This window comes from Anopheles coustani, assembly GCF_943734705.1.
Source record: "Anopheles coustani chromosome X unlocalized genomic scaffold, idAnoCousDA_361_x.2 X_unloc_68, whole genome shotgun sequence".
Taxonomy (NCBI): domain Eukaryota; kingdom Metazoa; phylum Arthropoda; class Insecta; order Diptera; family Culicidae; genus Anopheles; species Anopheles coustani.
This window is the reverse complement of record NW_026525179.1, coordinates 82,501-98,567: the sequence shown is the minus strand read 5'-3', so window position 1 is coordinate 98,567 and position 16,067 is coordinate 82,501. Positions and strand designations below refer to the sequence as shown.

The window sequence follows — 16,067 nt, the reverse complement described above, 5'->3', positions numbered from 1 at the left end:
TGGATATGCGTTGGAAAGGTCTTGACGAGCGCTAGCTATGTGTCCTACCAAGCGAAGCGCTAGGTGTTGAGCAAGTCGGTCATATTAGAGGGCAAAGGTGAAAAATGGTGGTTTAGAGGCGAAAATTCACCTTATGATCGAAAATAGCGGGCGAACGATAAGAGCTACGAACACGGCGTAGAACAATCATAAGTACGTTACCACAAGACCTAACTTTGGCCAATATAGAGCGAGAAGATCGGAGGTACCCATCAGGGTGATATGGCTGGTTCAAAGTTGGACCAAAACGAGACTTGAGAAATGGGTTTAAACACGGTATCGCGAATAACTCAGGCTGTATGGAACGGATCGACAAGCTTAGATCAGTGTTGGAAAGGTCGAACCGAGCGCTAACTATAATCCCAAACAACCGAAGCGCTAAGTGTTGAGTAAAACTGAGTTATTAAGCGACAAAGTCGAAAAATAATACCAAAATGGCCAAAAATCACACAAGACCAAGAATACCGAGCAGGCGGTAAGAGATAGCGGGTTGACGTAGAATACTTATAAGTTTGCCTCTACGAGACCTAAAAGTCGTCCATAGACAGCGAGAAGATCGGACCACTCTGGAAGGGTGATACGAGTGGTCAAAAATTGGCAAAAATGAAACATGGCTAAAATGGATTTGACTTGTGCACCGTATAGCTCCGGCTGTATGGCATGGATTGTTAAGCTAGGATATGTTTTGGAAAGGTAACACCCAGCGCTAGATACGACTAGAAGAAAGCAAAGCGCTAACTAGCATGACTTGGAAGTTATTAAGTGTCAAAGTCGAAAAATGTTACCAAAATTGAAACTCGAGTACATTGGGCCAAAAAGTACAAGTTGTGAAATTTGGACTTACGAGTAAAATACCGAGCAGGCGGTAAGAGATAGAGACTTGGTGTAGAACAATTATATGTTGGGCATGTTATAACCTATATTTGGCCCGAACATAGTGACGAGATCGGTGGTACCCAAAAGGGTGGTACAGGTGTTAGATGGTTTTCCCAGAGCATAAGCTCCACATGATATGGAAAACGGGAAACATCATAACTTCGGCTGTATGGCATGGAATGGAACGAACAAGGTATCGATGGAAAGAGAAAAGGTAGCGCTAACTATAATTCCTACCAAGCAAAGCGCTAGCATGTGACCGTTCGGGTGTTATTGTGAGTCAAAGTCAGAAATTGTTACCACGAGAGGCGAAAATCCGACTAAGTCCATGAATACCGGGCTGGCGGTAAGAGATACGGCTTGGCCGTAGAACATTTATAAGTTGGCCAATACAAGACCTAAGTTTCGTCCATAGACGACAAGAAGATCGAAGATACGTGAAGGTGAGATATGGGCGTCCCAAAGTGGGCCTTTGAAAAAGTGACAAACTTCCCTTATAACAGCATACACCAAATATCTCTGGCTCTATGGCACCGAATAAGAAGTTGAGGTCAGCGATAGAAAGGTGATAGTCAGCGCTAAATATCATACGAACAGAGTGAAGCGCTAAAGGGAAAGGATCTTGGTGATATAAGGTGACAAAGTCGAGAAAAGTTGCCTCAAAATCATGAAAAATGTGAAAAAATGGCTAAGTCCCGGGTGCCTTAAGGGCAGGTTGATCGAATGTACCGAGCTGGCGGTACGAGATAGAGACTTGGTGTAGAACAATTATATGTTTGGCATGGCAAGACCTACATTTGGTCAATACAAAGTGAGAAGATCAAAGAAACCCGTAAGGGTGATATTGGTGTCCAAAGGTAAAAAGCACTAAGTCTTGGGAAACTTATATGAAGAAAAAGGACCCTGATGGGTCATATAGGATGGATCGAAAAATCGGCTAAGTCCCAAAATGGGGATGTCAGAACTACACTCAAATGTTACCACACCAAGCAAGGCAAACTTATATGAAGCAAAGGACCCTGATGGGTCATATGGTATTGGTCGAAAAATCGGCTAAGTCCCAAAATGGGGATGTCAGAACTACACTCATGTGTTACCACACCAAGCAAGGCAAACTTATATGAAGCAAAGGACCCTGATGGGTCATATGGTATTTTACGAAAAATCGGCTAAGTCCCAAAATGGTGATGTCAGAACTACACTAAAATGTTACCACACCAAGCAAGGCAAACTTATATGAAGGCAAGGACCCTGATGGGTCATATGGTATTTTACGAAAAATCGGCTAAGTCCCAAAATGGTGATGTCAGAACTACACTAAAATGTTACCACACCAAGCAAGGCAAACTTATATGAAGGCAAGGACCCTGATGGGTCATATGGTATGGATCGAAAAATCGGCTAAGTCCCAAAATGGGGATGTCTGAACTACACTCAAATGTTACCACATCAAGCAAGGCAAACTTATATGAAGGAAAGGACCCTGATGGGTCATATGGTATTTTACGAAAAATCGGCTAAGTCCCAAAATGGGGATGTCAGAACTACACTCATGTGTTACCACACCAAGCAAGGCAAACTTATATGAAGGCAAGGACCCTGATGGGTCATATGGTATTTTACGAAAAATCGGCTAAGTCCCAAAATGATGATGTCAGAACTACACTCAAATGTTACCACACCAAGCAAGGCAAACTTATATGAAGCAAAGGACCCTGAAGGGTCATATGGTATTTTACGAAAAATCGGCTAAGTCCCAAAATGATGATGTCAGAACTACACTCAAATGTTACCACACCAAGCAAGGCAAACTTATATGAAGCAAAGGACCCTGATGGGTCATATGGTATTGATCGAAAAATCGGCTAAGTCCCAAAATGGGGATGTCAGAACTACACTCAAATGTTACCACACCAAGCAAGGCAAACTTATATGAAGGCAAGGACCCTGATGGGTCATATGGTATTTTACGAAAAATCGGCTAAGTCCCAAAATGGGGATGTCAGAACTACACTCAAATGTTACCACACCAAGCAAGGCAAACTTATATGAAGCAAAGGACCCTGATGGGTCATATGGTATTTTACGAAAAATCGGCTAAGTCCCAAAATGGGGATGTCAGAACTACACTCAAATGTTACCACACCAAGCAAGGCAAACTTATATGAAGCAAAGGACCCTGATGGGTCATATGGTATTGATTGAAAAATCGGCTAAGTCCCAAAATGGGGATGTCAGAACTACACTCAAATGTTACCACACCAAGCAAGGCAAACTTATATGAAGGCAAGGACCCTGATGGGTCATATGGTATTTTACGAAAAATCGGCTAAGTCCCAAAATGGGGATGTCAGAACTACACTCAAATGTTACCACACCAAGCAAGGCAAACTTATATGAAGCAAAGGACCCTGATGGGTCATATGGTATTGATTGAAAAATCGGCTAAGTCCCAAAATGGGGATGTCAGAACTACACTCAAATGTTACCACACCAAGCAAGGCAAACTTATATGAAGCAAAGGACCCTGATGGGTCATATGGTATTTTACGAAAAATCGGCTAAGTCCCAAAATGATGATGTCAGAACTACACTCAAATGTTACCATACCAAGCAAGGCAAACTTATATGAAGGAAAGGACCCATATGGGTCATATGGTATTTTACGAAAAATCGGCTAAGTCCCAAAATGAGGATGTCAGAACTACACTAAAAAGTTACCACACCAAGCAAGGCAAAGTACCTAGGTGAACCCTAGGAAGAAACACGGACCAAGTCAGATGGCCTAAGTCAATAGAACAAGTGACCTAGGCAAAGTTGTATGGCGCTGAGGACCCTGAAAAATCTGGTTAGTGTAGTTTAGACAGGGTAGGTTTTTGGGTCGGCCGAACCCCCTTATTTTGGGTTTTGGCCTCATCAAGAAGCTACACCTAGGCAAACTGCCTAGGGTGAAAGTGCGAAGACCAATCGAATAGTAAGACAAGTTTTGACCGATCGCCCTAGGCAAGCTTGTATGAAGAAAGGGACCCTAAGGGTCATATGGAAATACATGAAAAATCGGCTAAGTCCCAAAATTGGGATGTCAGAACTACACTAAAAAGTTACCACATCAAGCAAGGCAAACTACCTAGGTGAACCCTAGCAAGAAACACGGACCAAGTCAGATGGCCTAAGTCAAGAGTGCAAGTGACCTAGGCAAAGTTGTATGACGGTGAGGACCCTGAAAAATCTGGTTAGTGTAGTTTAGACAGGGGAGGTTTTTGGGTCGGCTGAACCTCCTTATTTTGGGTTTTGACCTCCTCAAGAAGCTACACCTAGGCAAACTGCCTAGGGTGAAAGTGCGAAGACCAATCGAATAGTAAGACAAGTTTTGACCGATCGCCCTAGGCAAGCTTGTATGAAGAAAGGGACCCTATGGGTCATATGGAAATACATGAAAAATCGGCTAAGTCCCAAAATTGGGATGTCTGAACTACACTAAAAAGTTACCACAGCAAGCAAGGCAAACTACCTAGGTGAACCCTAGCAAGAAACACGGACCAAGTCAGATGGCCTAAGTCAAGAGTGCAAGTGACCTAGGCAAAGTTGTATGACGGTGAGGACCCTGAAAAATCTGGTTAGTGTAGTTTAGACAGGGGAGGTTTTTGGGTCGGCTGAACCTCCTTATTTTGGGTTTTGACCTCCTCAAGAAGCTACACCTAGGCAAACTGCCTAGGGTGAAAGTGCGAAGACCAATCGAATAGTAAGACAAGTTTTGACCGATCGCCCTAGGCAAGCTTGTATGAAGAAAGGGACCCTATGGGTCATATGGAAATACATGAAAAATCGGCTAAGTCCCAAAATTGGGATGTCTGAACTACACTAAAAAGTTACCACAGCAAGCAAGGCAAAGTACCTAGGTGAACCCTAGGAAGAAACACGGACCAAGTCAGATGGCCTAAGTCAAGAGTACAAGTGACCTAGGCAAAGTTGTATGGCGCTGAGGACCCTGAAAAATCGGGTTAGTGTAGTTCAGACAGGGGAGGTTTCTGGGTCGGCTGAACCTCCTTATTTCGGGTTTTGGCCTCCTCAAGAAGACAGACCTAGGCAAACTGCCTAGGGTGAAAGTGCGAAGACCAATCGAATAGTAAGACAAGTTTTGACCGATCGCCCTAGGCAAGCTTGTATGAAGAAAGGGACCCTATGGGTCATATGGAAATACATGAAAAATCGGCTAAGTCCCAAAATTGGGATGTCTGAACTACACTAAAAAGTTACCACATCAAGCAAGGCAAAGTACCTAGGTGAACCCTAGGAAGAAACACGGACCAAGTCAGATGGCCTAAGTCAAGAGTACAAGTGACCTAGGCAAAGTTGTATGGCGCTGAGGACCCTGAAAAATCGGGTTAGTGTAGTTCAGACAGGGGAGGTTTCTGGGTCGGCTGAACCTCCTTATTTCGGGTTTTGGCCTCCTCAAGAAGACAGACCTAGGCAAAGTGCCTAGGGTGAAAGTGCGAAGACCAATCGAATAGTAAGACAAGTTTTGACCGATCGCCCTAGGCAAGCTTGTATGAAGAAAGGGACCCTATGGGTCATATGGAAATATACGAAAAATCGGCTAAGTCCCGAAATTGGGATGTCTGAACTACACTAAAAAGTTACCACATCAAGCAAGGCAAAGTACCTAGGTGAACCCTAGGAAGAAACACGGACCAAGTCAGATGGCCTAAGTCAAGAGTACAAGTGACCTAGGCAAAGTTGTATGGCGCTAAGGACCATGAAAAATCGGGTTAGTGTAGTTAAGACAGGGGAGGTTTCAGGGTCGGCTGGACCTCCTTATTTCGGGTTTTGGCCTCCTCAAGAAGACAGACCTAGGCGAACTGCCTAGGGTGAAAGTGCGAAGACCAATCGAATAGTAAGACAAGTTTTGACCGATCGCCCTAGGCAAGCTTGTATGAAGAAAGGGACCCTATGGGTCATATGGAAATACATGAAAAATCGGCTAAGTCCCAAAATTAGGATGTCTGAACTACACTAAAAAGTTACCACATCAAGCAAGGCAAAGTACCTAGGTGAACCCTAGGAAGAAACACGGACCAAGTCGGATGGCCTAAGTCAAGAGTACAAGTGACCTAGGCAAAGTTGTATGGCGCTGAGGACCCTGAAAAATCGGGTTAGTGTAGTTCTGACAGGGGAGGTTTCTGGGTCGGCTGAACCTCCTTATTTCGGGTTTTGGCCTCCTCAAGAAGACAGACCTAGGCGAACTGCCTAGGGTGAAAGTGCGAAGACCAATCGAAAAGTAAGACAAGTTTTGACCGATCGCCCTAGGCAAGCTTGTATGAAGAAAGGGACCCTATGGGTCATATGGAAATATACGAAAAATCGGCTAAGTCCCAAAATTGGGATGTCTGAACTACACTAAAAAGTTACCACATCAAGCAAGGCAAAGTACCTAGGTGAACCCTAGGAAGAAACACGGACCAAGTCAGATGGCCTAAGTCAAGAGTACAAGTGACCTAGGCAAAGTTGTATGGCGCTGAGGACCCTGAAAAATCGGGTTAGTGTAGTTAAGACAGGGGAGGTTTCAGGGTCGGCTGGACCTCCTTATTTCGGGTTTTGGCCTCCTCAAGAAGACAGACCTAGGCGAACTGCCTAGGGTGAAAGTGCGAAGACCAATCGAATAGTAAGACAAGTTTTGACCGATCGCCCTAGGCAAGCTTGTATGAAGAAAGGGACCCTACGGGTCATATGGAAATACATGAAAAATCGGCTAAGTCCCAAAATTGGGATGTCAGAACTACACTATAAAGTTACCACATTAGCAAGGCAGACTTGTATGAAGAACGGGACCCTGGTGAAAGTAGCAAATATCCCAAACCGAACATGAATATTATACACACAAGAGTACAAACATAAAGGAACACGGACCAAGCGTACCGAGAGAATTGGTACTACAGAGCCCTCGTGGTTCTACACAAAGACTTTATGTTAGGGGTTCAAGCCCCATGGTACTCAAACGGTGACAGTAGCAAATATCCCAAATCGAACATGAATATTATACACACAAGAGTACGAACATAAAGGAACACGGACCAAGCGTACCGAGAGAATCGGTACTATAGAGCCCTCGTGGTTCTACACAAAGACTTTATGTTCGGGGTTCACACCCCAAATCGAACGTGGAATTTACTTTCTGATGGTCATGCGGTCGTCCAAAGGGGTCTAGTATCCTGGGATGACAAGCATCACGGGCACAGCTCGTATCAAAACAGTCGAAGAGGCCCGCGAAAGCTTGCTTTCCATGGCTATGCGATGCACAAATTGAGTTTACTCACCGTAGTATAAAACGAACGAACCGAACCTATCCGAGTAGGGATAATGGGCGCAGTAACATACTTCTGTGACCCAGCGAGAGTTGAACGAGGTGACATGAACTGTCAGTGGCTTATATCAGATGGGATACATACATGAGATTGCTTTCAAATCTACACTCGAAAACCTAACCAAGTAAAAGCGAACGTGGGGAGGATTCGAAACCGGTAACGAAATCTTAAGCTGGAAAGAGTCATCACTATGGATACATATTATGCGAAACCAATCAAGTGCTCAGTACTGATCCAAAACCTAAGAGCACTAGTGAACACCTTATTCTCACCCTAGTTCACATCCAAGTGATCGACCACGTGTGTGAAGCAAAGACCAATCGAATTCCTCAATGGACTGAACACTATGAACAAATGGCCAAAAACGTTATAACTATCCAAACATCCTACTATCTAGCGAAAGTCATCACGATGGAACCATACAATGATCTTAACCTATAGCGCTCACCTATTCCTACCCAGAGTGCAAGTGAACATATTGCTCACCCTAACCAGTTCACATCCACGTGATCGACTAACATACCGAAGTTACCACAAGTCAAAGTTATACGTTTACAAGCGCAAGACCAATCGAAAACCCCGAAAGCAATCTCGACCCAAAATGTATTATCCGTGAGTGTAGTCGAGTCTCGTACTCGTCATCTGTAATCGTCGGATAGAATATCCAGTACACGGTTGTCTTTCCAAATGAAATCTACATACAGAACTCGCTCTTGGCAAATGGGTGGCATTGGCGCAATCAGGAGCGAGTTCCCGTCCGGGTGCCAAGTGATTGGCAAATGTCTGGGGGAAAGCAACCATATATTGATTTGTCTGTTAGTGTACTGGGTGTTTGAGGTATGTAGTATCCACGCTTGGTTGGGTGTGTCAGAGGACCGTGAATGCGTTCGCAACCCCAATTGGGGTACATCGGGAATGATTTTGTGGAACCGATGTGCCCGGCACACACTAAGTTTTGTTGCAAGTTAATAGTGTGCCATGTCCGGGGGGGTTGCGATTAAACTCTGGTGAATTGCGTACTGTGGTGATTGGGGTATGAAAGCCCCGCAGTTGCAATGATCGGACGCGCCTAGCGTGTCCTTTAGTTGATGGTAGGGAAATGAAGGCCCTTGTCAGCTCACCTAAGTATTCATGGAAGTTTGGCATAAGGTCGCTGTGGTAGGGGTATGAAGGCCCCGTCAGCGCATGCACAATCGGGCGCACGAGCGCTTAGCGGAGTCGAATGCCGCTCAAGTGCCTGTCCGGTGCATCGGGTGTGTGTGATACGAGGGCAATGAGGTTCGCACGGGGGCTCGCCTCCCGTGTGCTACCGGACTTGACAACATATAGAACGTGGTGTTTGCTCCTCCGGGTGCAATGGGACAATGAACATTCGAACGCAAAGTCGGAATTCTGGTTGATCCTACCAGTAATATACGCTCGTCTCAAAGGTTAAGCCATGCATGTCTAAGTACAAACAGATTTAATGTGAAACCGCATAAGGCTCAGTATAACAGCTATAATTTACGAGATCATCAACCTAGTTACTTGGATAACTGTGGAAAATCTAGAGCTAATACATGCAACATGCCAGGACCCTCGCGGGAACTGGTGCACTTATTAGTCAAACCAATCGCGGGTTCTCCGTGTCATTGAGTTGAAGTCTGGATAATGATGCTGATCGTATGGTCTCGCACCGACGACAGATCTCGCAAATATCTGCCCTATCAACTATGGATGGTAGTATAGAGGACTACCATGGTTGCAACGGGTAACGGGGAATCAGGGTTCGATTCCGGAGAGGGAGCCTGAGAAATGGCTACCACATCCAAGGAAGGCAGCAGGCGCGTAAATTACCCAATCCCGGGACGGGGAGGTAGTGACGAGAAATAACAATATGAAACTCTTTAATGATGTTTCATAATTGGAATGAGTAGAGCATAAATCCTTCTACGAGGATCAAGTGGAGGGCAAGTCTGGTGCCAGCAGCCGCGGTAATTCCAGCTCCACTAGCGTATATTAAAATTGTTGCGGTTAAAACGTTCGAAGTTGATACTTGTCCAACACAGTCCGGCTCCGCCGACCCGGTCAACCCGTGGTCGGTGGGCCAAGTCGGAATCTGGTTGCGACTCAATGGTGTGGTAGGGCACCAAGTCTGTGTCATGGTGTGCCCTTCAACGGGTGCAAGTGTAACATAGAGCTCGACCGCTCACGTTTACCTTGAACAAATTAGAGTGCTTAAAGCAGGGTGCCCAAACGCCCTAGAATAATCTTGCATGGAATAATGGAATACGACCTTGGTCTAATCTTTCATTGGTTTGTACTCAGACCGGAGGTAATGATTAACAGAAGTAGTTGGGGACACTAGTATTACGGCGCGAGAGGTGAAATTCGTAGACCGTCGTAAGACTAACTAAAGCGAAGGCATTTGTCAAGGATGCTTTCTTTAATCAAGAACGAAAGTTAGAGGATCGAAGGCGATTAGATACCGCCCTAGTTCTAACCGTAAACGATGCCAACTAGCAATTGGGAGACGCTACAACCAGGTGCTCTCAGTAGCTTCCGGGAAACCAAAGTCAGGTTCCGGGGGAAGTATGGTTGCAAAGTTGAAACTTAAAGGAATTGACGGAAGGGCACCACAATGAAATGGAGCTTGCGGTTCAATTTGACTCAACACGGGAAAACTTACCAGGTCCGAACTTATGGAGGTGAGACAGATTAATAGCTCTTTCTCAAATTTAAGGGTAGTGGTGCATGGCCGTTCTTAGTTCGTGGATTGATTTGTCTGGTTAATTCCGATAACGAACGTGACTCACATATGCTAACTAGAACGCAGTCAGCGTTAATGCGTCGATGCCGATTGGAACGGGTTAGGACCTTTCGGTGGAGTATGACCTGACACCTTCGCTGTTCGTGTGCGCAAGTGCACTTACGGTACGCTGCTTAGCAGGACAATTTGTGTTTAGCAAAATGAGATCGAGCGATAACAGGTCCGTGATGCCCTTAGATGTTCTGGGCTACACGCGTGCTACAATGTGGGTAGCAGCGTGTCTCCTATTCCGAGAGGAACGGGAAATCACTCAAATACTCACTTAGTAGGGATTATGGATTGCAATGGTCCATATGAACTCGGAACTTCTAGTAAGTGCTGGTCATCAGCCAGCGTTGAATACGTCCCTGCCCTTTGTACACACCGCCCGTCGCTACTACCGATGGATTATTTAGTGAGGTCTTTGGAGATGATCGTTCGCTGGATCCTCGTGAACCGCGTCTGCTTTATCGAAGTTGACCGAACTTGATGATTTAGAGGAAGTAAAAGTCGTAACAAGGTTTCCGTAGGTGAACCTGCGGAAGGATCATTAGTGGCCAAGTGATCCTTCCAGAAGTCCGAACCTGCGGGTTGAGACTTCGGCACAAGTTGCCATATGATAATTGACGAAACACTATAGAAGTCCGAACCTGCGGGTTGAGACTTCGGCACAAGTTGCCATATGATAATTGACGAAACACTATAGAAGTCCGAACCTGCGGGTTGAGACTTAGGCACACGTTGCCTTATACATGACTTCGAACAAATACACAAGTCCGAACCTGCGGGTTGAGACTTAGGCACAAGTTGCCTTATACATGACTTCGAACAAATACACAAGTCCGAACCTGCGGGTTGAGACTTAGGCACAAGTTGCCATATGAAAGTTGACGAAACACTAACAAGTCCGAACCTGCGGGTTGAGACTTAGGCACACGTTGCCTTATACATGACTTCGAACAAATACACAAGTCCGAACCTGCGGGTTGAGACTTAGGCACAAGTTGCCTTATACATGACTTCGAACAAATACACAAGTCCGAACCTGCGGGTTGAGACTTAGGCACAAGTTGCCATATGAAAGTTGACGAAACACTAACAAGTCCGAACCTGCGGGTTGAGACTTAGGCACACGTTGCCTTATACATGACTTCGAACAAATACACAAGTCCGAACCTGCGGGTTGAGACTTAGGCACAAGTTGCCTTATACATGACTTCGAACAAATACACAAGTCCGAACCTGCGGGTTGAGACTTAGGCACAAGTTGCCATATGAAAGTTGACGAAACACTAACAAGTCCGAACCTGCGGGTTGAGACTTAGGCACACGTTGCCTTATACATGACTTCGAACAAATACACAAGTCCGAACCTGCGGGTTGAGACTTAGGCACAAGTTGCCTTATACATACATTGGCCAAATAAACAGAAGTCCGAACCTGCGGGTTGAGACTTAGGCACAAGTTGCCATATTATATTCGATCAAACACTAAGTAGTCCGAACCTGCGGGTTGAGACTCAAGACCGTAACAAGATGTCACTATACAAGTCCGAACCTAAGGGTTGAGACTTAATGCGATCTAGATACCAAGTTGACATCCAATACCTGTTGAGCAAAACCAAAGATTCCCTGTTCTCGAATGATTACACTATATAACAGGGAATCATGAAGAAATCAAGCAAGCGTGAAACAAAGTCATCACTTGGGCATGCTCGATAGCCAACCACATGACCTTAACCTAAGAGAGCATGCAAACCACATGATACCTATAAACGATTAACCCGCCCTAGTTCAATCGTTCACCAAGTGATGACTTCAGTATGGCTAAGAGAAAAACTTTTAAATGGGAAAAACTCTAAGGTTGAACCTCCGGGTTGAGACTTCCGCGTCGGAGGTGGGCGCACCTCCTATCCGAAAGATGATGAATCAGGGGTGTTCGGTCAGCAATGGTCGGATGCCCCGTCGTAGTCCAACTATGACAATCAAAGTCAAGACCTCCGGGTTGAGACTTTCCGCGAGTACAAGCATAAAGGAACACGGACCAAGCCGTACCGAGAGAATCGGTACTAGAGCCCTCGTGGTTCTACATTGAGAGAGCCCTCGTGGTTCTCATTAGGGGCTTTATGCAAGTCGTACTCAATACTGTGGTGTGAAGTATAAAGTATAGTCTTCGCCTGGTCCACGCTGCTTCGGCGGTCCTGGGTAAGATAGTTAATTCTAGCTTGCCCTATAGTGGAATGAGGACACTTAATGCTTCGTCTTTTAGCGGCGGCTAGACTCCTCCTCACGGGGAACGAGTTGACGCGCACAGCGGCGGCTTACGCACTATGGCAATCATGGATGCCTGAAGATTCCGTGAAGTTCTCCCCTGGTCCACGCTGCCTCGGCAGTCCTGGGTAAAATGGAATATTTCCAGCTTGCCCTATAGTGGAAGAGGACTATCCAACAATACAAAGTCAAGACCTCCGGGTTGAGACTTTCCGCGTCGGTGGTGTCGCGCACCGCCTATCCGAAAGATGGTGTAACAGGGGTGTTCGATCAGCAATGGTCGGATGCCCCGTCATAGTCCAACTATGACAACCAAAGTCAAGACCTCCGGGTTGAGACTTCCGCGTCCGGAGGTACGCGTACCGCCTACCCGAAAGATGGTGTGCTTCTGGGGTATTCGATGAGTCGGATACCCCGTCGTAGTCCAACTATGACAATCAAAGTCAAGACCTCCGGGTTGAGACTTCCGCGTCCGGAGGTACGCGTACCGCCTACCCGAAAGATGGTGAATCAGGGGTGTTCGATCAGCAATGGTCGGATGCCCCGTCGTAGTCCAACTATGACAATCAAAGTCAAGACCTCCGGGTTGAGACTTTCTAAGAGTACAAGCATAAAGGAACACGGACCAAGCCGTACCGAGAGAATCGGTACTAGAGCCCTCGTGGTTCTACATTGAGAGAGCCCTCGTGGTTCTCATTAGGGGCTTTATGCAAGAAGTACTCAATACTGTGGTGTGAAGTATAAAGTATAGAGTCCTCCACTGGTCCACGCTGCTCCGGCGGTCCTGGGTAAGATAGTTCATTCTAGCTTGCCCTATGTGGAAGAGGACTCAATACCCTACCTGTTGAGCTTGAAACAAAGTCATCACTTGGGCATGCTCATATTGCCATACACAATTACATTATATTCGAATGAGCATGCAAGCGACCCTATATAGACCGAACCAAAACGATAGATACCGCCGTAGTTCACCCCCACCAAGTGATGACTTCAGTATGGCTAGTGTGTGAAGTATAAAGTATAGTCCTCCCCTGGTCCACACTGCTTCGGCGGTCCTGGGTAAGATAGTTAGTTCTAGCTTGCCCTATGTGGAAGAGGACACAATACTTAATACTTAGAGTACAAGCATAAAGGAACACGGACCAAGCCGTACCGAGAGAATCGGTACTAGAGCCCTCGCGGTTCTACATTGTGAGCCCTCGTGGTTCAAACTAGATACTTTATGCAAGGCGTACTCAAAACTGTGGTGTGAAGTATAAAGTATAGTCCTCATCTGGTCCACGCTGCTTCGGCGGTCCTGGGTAAGATAGTTAATTCTAGCTTGCCCTATGTGGAAGAGGACACAATACTTAATACTGTGGTGTAATGGACAAGGTATAGTCCTCCACTGGTCCACGCTGCTCCGGCGGTCCTGGGTAAGATAGTTCATTCTAGCTTGCCCTATGTGGAAGAGGACTCAATACCCTACCTGTTGAGCTTGAAACAAAGTCATCACTTGGGCATGCTCATATTGCCATACAATATTCCATTATCTACTAATGAGCATGCAGCTATATGATTATAACCTGTAAACGATTACCCCGCCGTAGTTCAGCGCTTCAACCAAGTGAAGACTTCAGTATGGCTAGTGTGTGAAGTATAAAGTATAGTCCTCCCCTGGTCCACACTGCTTCGGCGGTCCTGGGTAAGATAGTTAGTTCTAGCTTGCCCTATGTGGAAGAGGACACCATACTTAATACTGTGGTGTAATGAACAAAGTATAGTCCTCCACTGGTCCACGCTGCTTTGCAGTCCTGGGTAAGATAGTTAGTTCTAGCTTGCCCTATGTGGAAGAGGGCATACAAGACAAAGTATAGTTCTCCCCTGGTCCACGCTGCTCCGGCGGTCCTGGGTAAGATAGTTAATTCTAGCTTGCCCTATGTGGAAGAGGACTCAATACCCTACCTGTTGAGCTTGAAACAAAGTCATCACTTGGGCATGCTCTATAGCCAATCACATGACATTAACCTAAGAGAGCATGCAGCGTATTATCCCAATGCAAAGTAAACGATAGACTCGCCCTAGTTCAGTGCTTCAACCAAGTGATGACTTCAATTTGGCTAGTGTGTGAAGTATAAAGTATAGTCCTCCCCTGGTCCACACTGCTTCGGCGGTCCTGGGTAAGATAGTTAATTCTAGCTTGCCCTATGTGGAAGAGGACACCATACTTAATACTGTGGTGTTATGAACAAAGTATAGTCCTCCACTGGTCCACGCTGCTTCGGCGGTCCTGGGTAAGATAGTTAGTTCTAGCTTGCCCTATGTGGAAGAGGGCATACAAGACAAAGTATAGTTCTCCCCTGGTCCACGCTGCTTCGGCGGTCCTGGGTAAGATAGTTAATTCTAGCTTGCCCTATGTGGAAGAGAGCATACATGAACCAAGAACGAAGGTTATGATCGAGGAATGATTCGACAACTAACCGATGGTATGAAATGTGAAGAATTCAAGCAAGCACACAATCAAGTCATCACTTGGGCATGCTCGATAGCCAACCTCATGACATTAACCTAGTAGAGCATGCGAAAACCAATATATATGTAAACGATGCCTCCCTAGTTCAGCGCTTCAACCAAGTGATGACTTCAGAATGGCTAAATCAAATCGGTTCAAACCATACCATCGGTATCCTATTGAAACACACAAGTCGATATCAAACCTCATGATTGTGTAGTCCTCCACTGGTCCACGCCGCTTCGGCCGTCCTGGGTAAAATGGAACATTCCAGCTTGCCCTATGTGGAAGAGGGCACATTACTCAATACTGTGGTGTGAAGTATAAAGTTCAGTTCTCCCCTGGTCCACGCTGCTTCGGCGGTCCTGGGTAAGATAGTTCATTCTAGCTTGCCCTATGTGGAAGAGGACACTTCATACTTCGTCTCTAAGCGGCGGCTTGACTCCTCCCTACGGGGAACGGGTTTACGCGCACAGCGGCGGCTTACGCACTATGGCAGTCATGGATGCCTTACGTTTCTATGAAAAGTGTGTTCCTCCCCTGGTCCACGCTGCTTCGGCAGTCCTGGGTAAGATAGTTAGTTCTAGCTTGCCCTATGTGGAAGAGGACACGTAGACTTACTGTGGTGTGAAGTATAAAGTTCAGTTCTCCCCTGGTCCACGCCGCTTCGGCCGTCCTGGGTAAAATGGATTCATCCAGCTTGCCCTATGTGGAATGAGGACACTTTATGCTTCGTCTCTAAGCGGCGGCTTGCTCCTCCCTACGGGGAACGGGTATACGCGCACAGCGGCGGCTTACGTTATGGCAGTCATGGATGCCTTACGTTTCCATGAAAAGTGTGTTCCTCCCCTGGTCCACGCTGCTTCGGCAGTCCTGGGTAAGATAGTTAGTTCTAGCTTGCCCTATGTGGAAGAGGACACGTAGACTTACTGTGGTGTGAAGTATAAGGTTCAGTTCTCCCCTGGTCCACGCCGCTTCGGCCGTCCTGGGTAAAATGGATTCATCCAGCTTGCCCTATGTGGAATGAGGACACTTTATGCTTCGTCTCTAAGCGGCGGCTTGCTCCTCCCTACGGGGAACGGGTATACGCGCACAGCGGCGGCTTACGCAAGTTAGTCACCCTCGGCAGTGGATCACTCGGCTCATGGATCGATGAAGACCGCAGCTAACTGCGCGTCATAATGTGAACTGCAGGACACATGAACATTGATAAGTTGAACGCATATTGCACGTCGTGGGAA

General features: G+C 46.3%; 1 non-coding gene across 1 annotated transcript in view; it reads left to right on the top strand.

Annotated features, from left to right (window-relative positions):
• The first annotated feature begins 15,943 nt into the window (after positions 1-15,943).
• Positions 15,944-16,067, top strand: part of LOC131270862 (5.8S ribosomal RNA) — a 155-nt gene continuing 31 nt past the window's right edge. Inside the window, exon 1 of the ribosomal RNA XR_009179863.1 lies at positions 15,944-16,067. This exon is cut by the window's right edge and continues 31 nt beyond it. This is a non-coding gene — a ribosomal RNA (5.8S ribosomal RNA).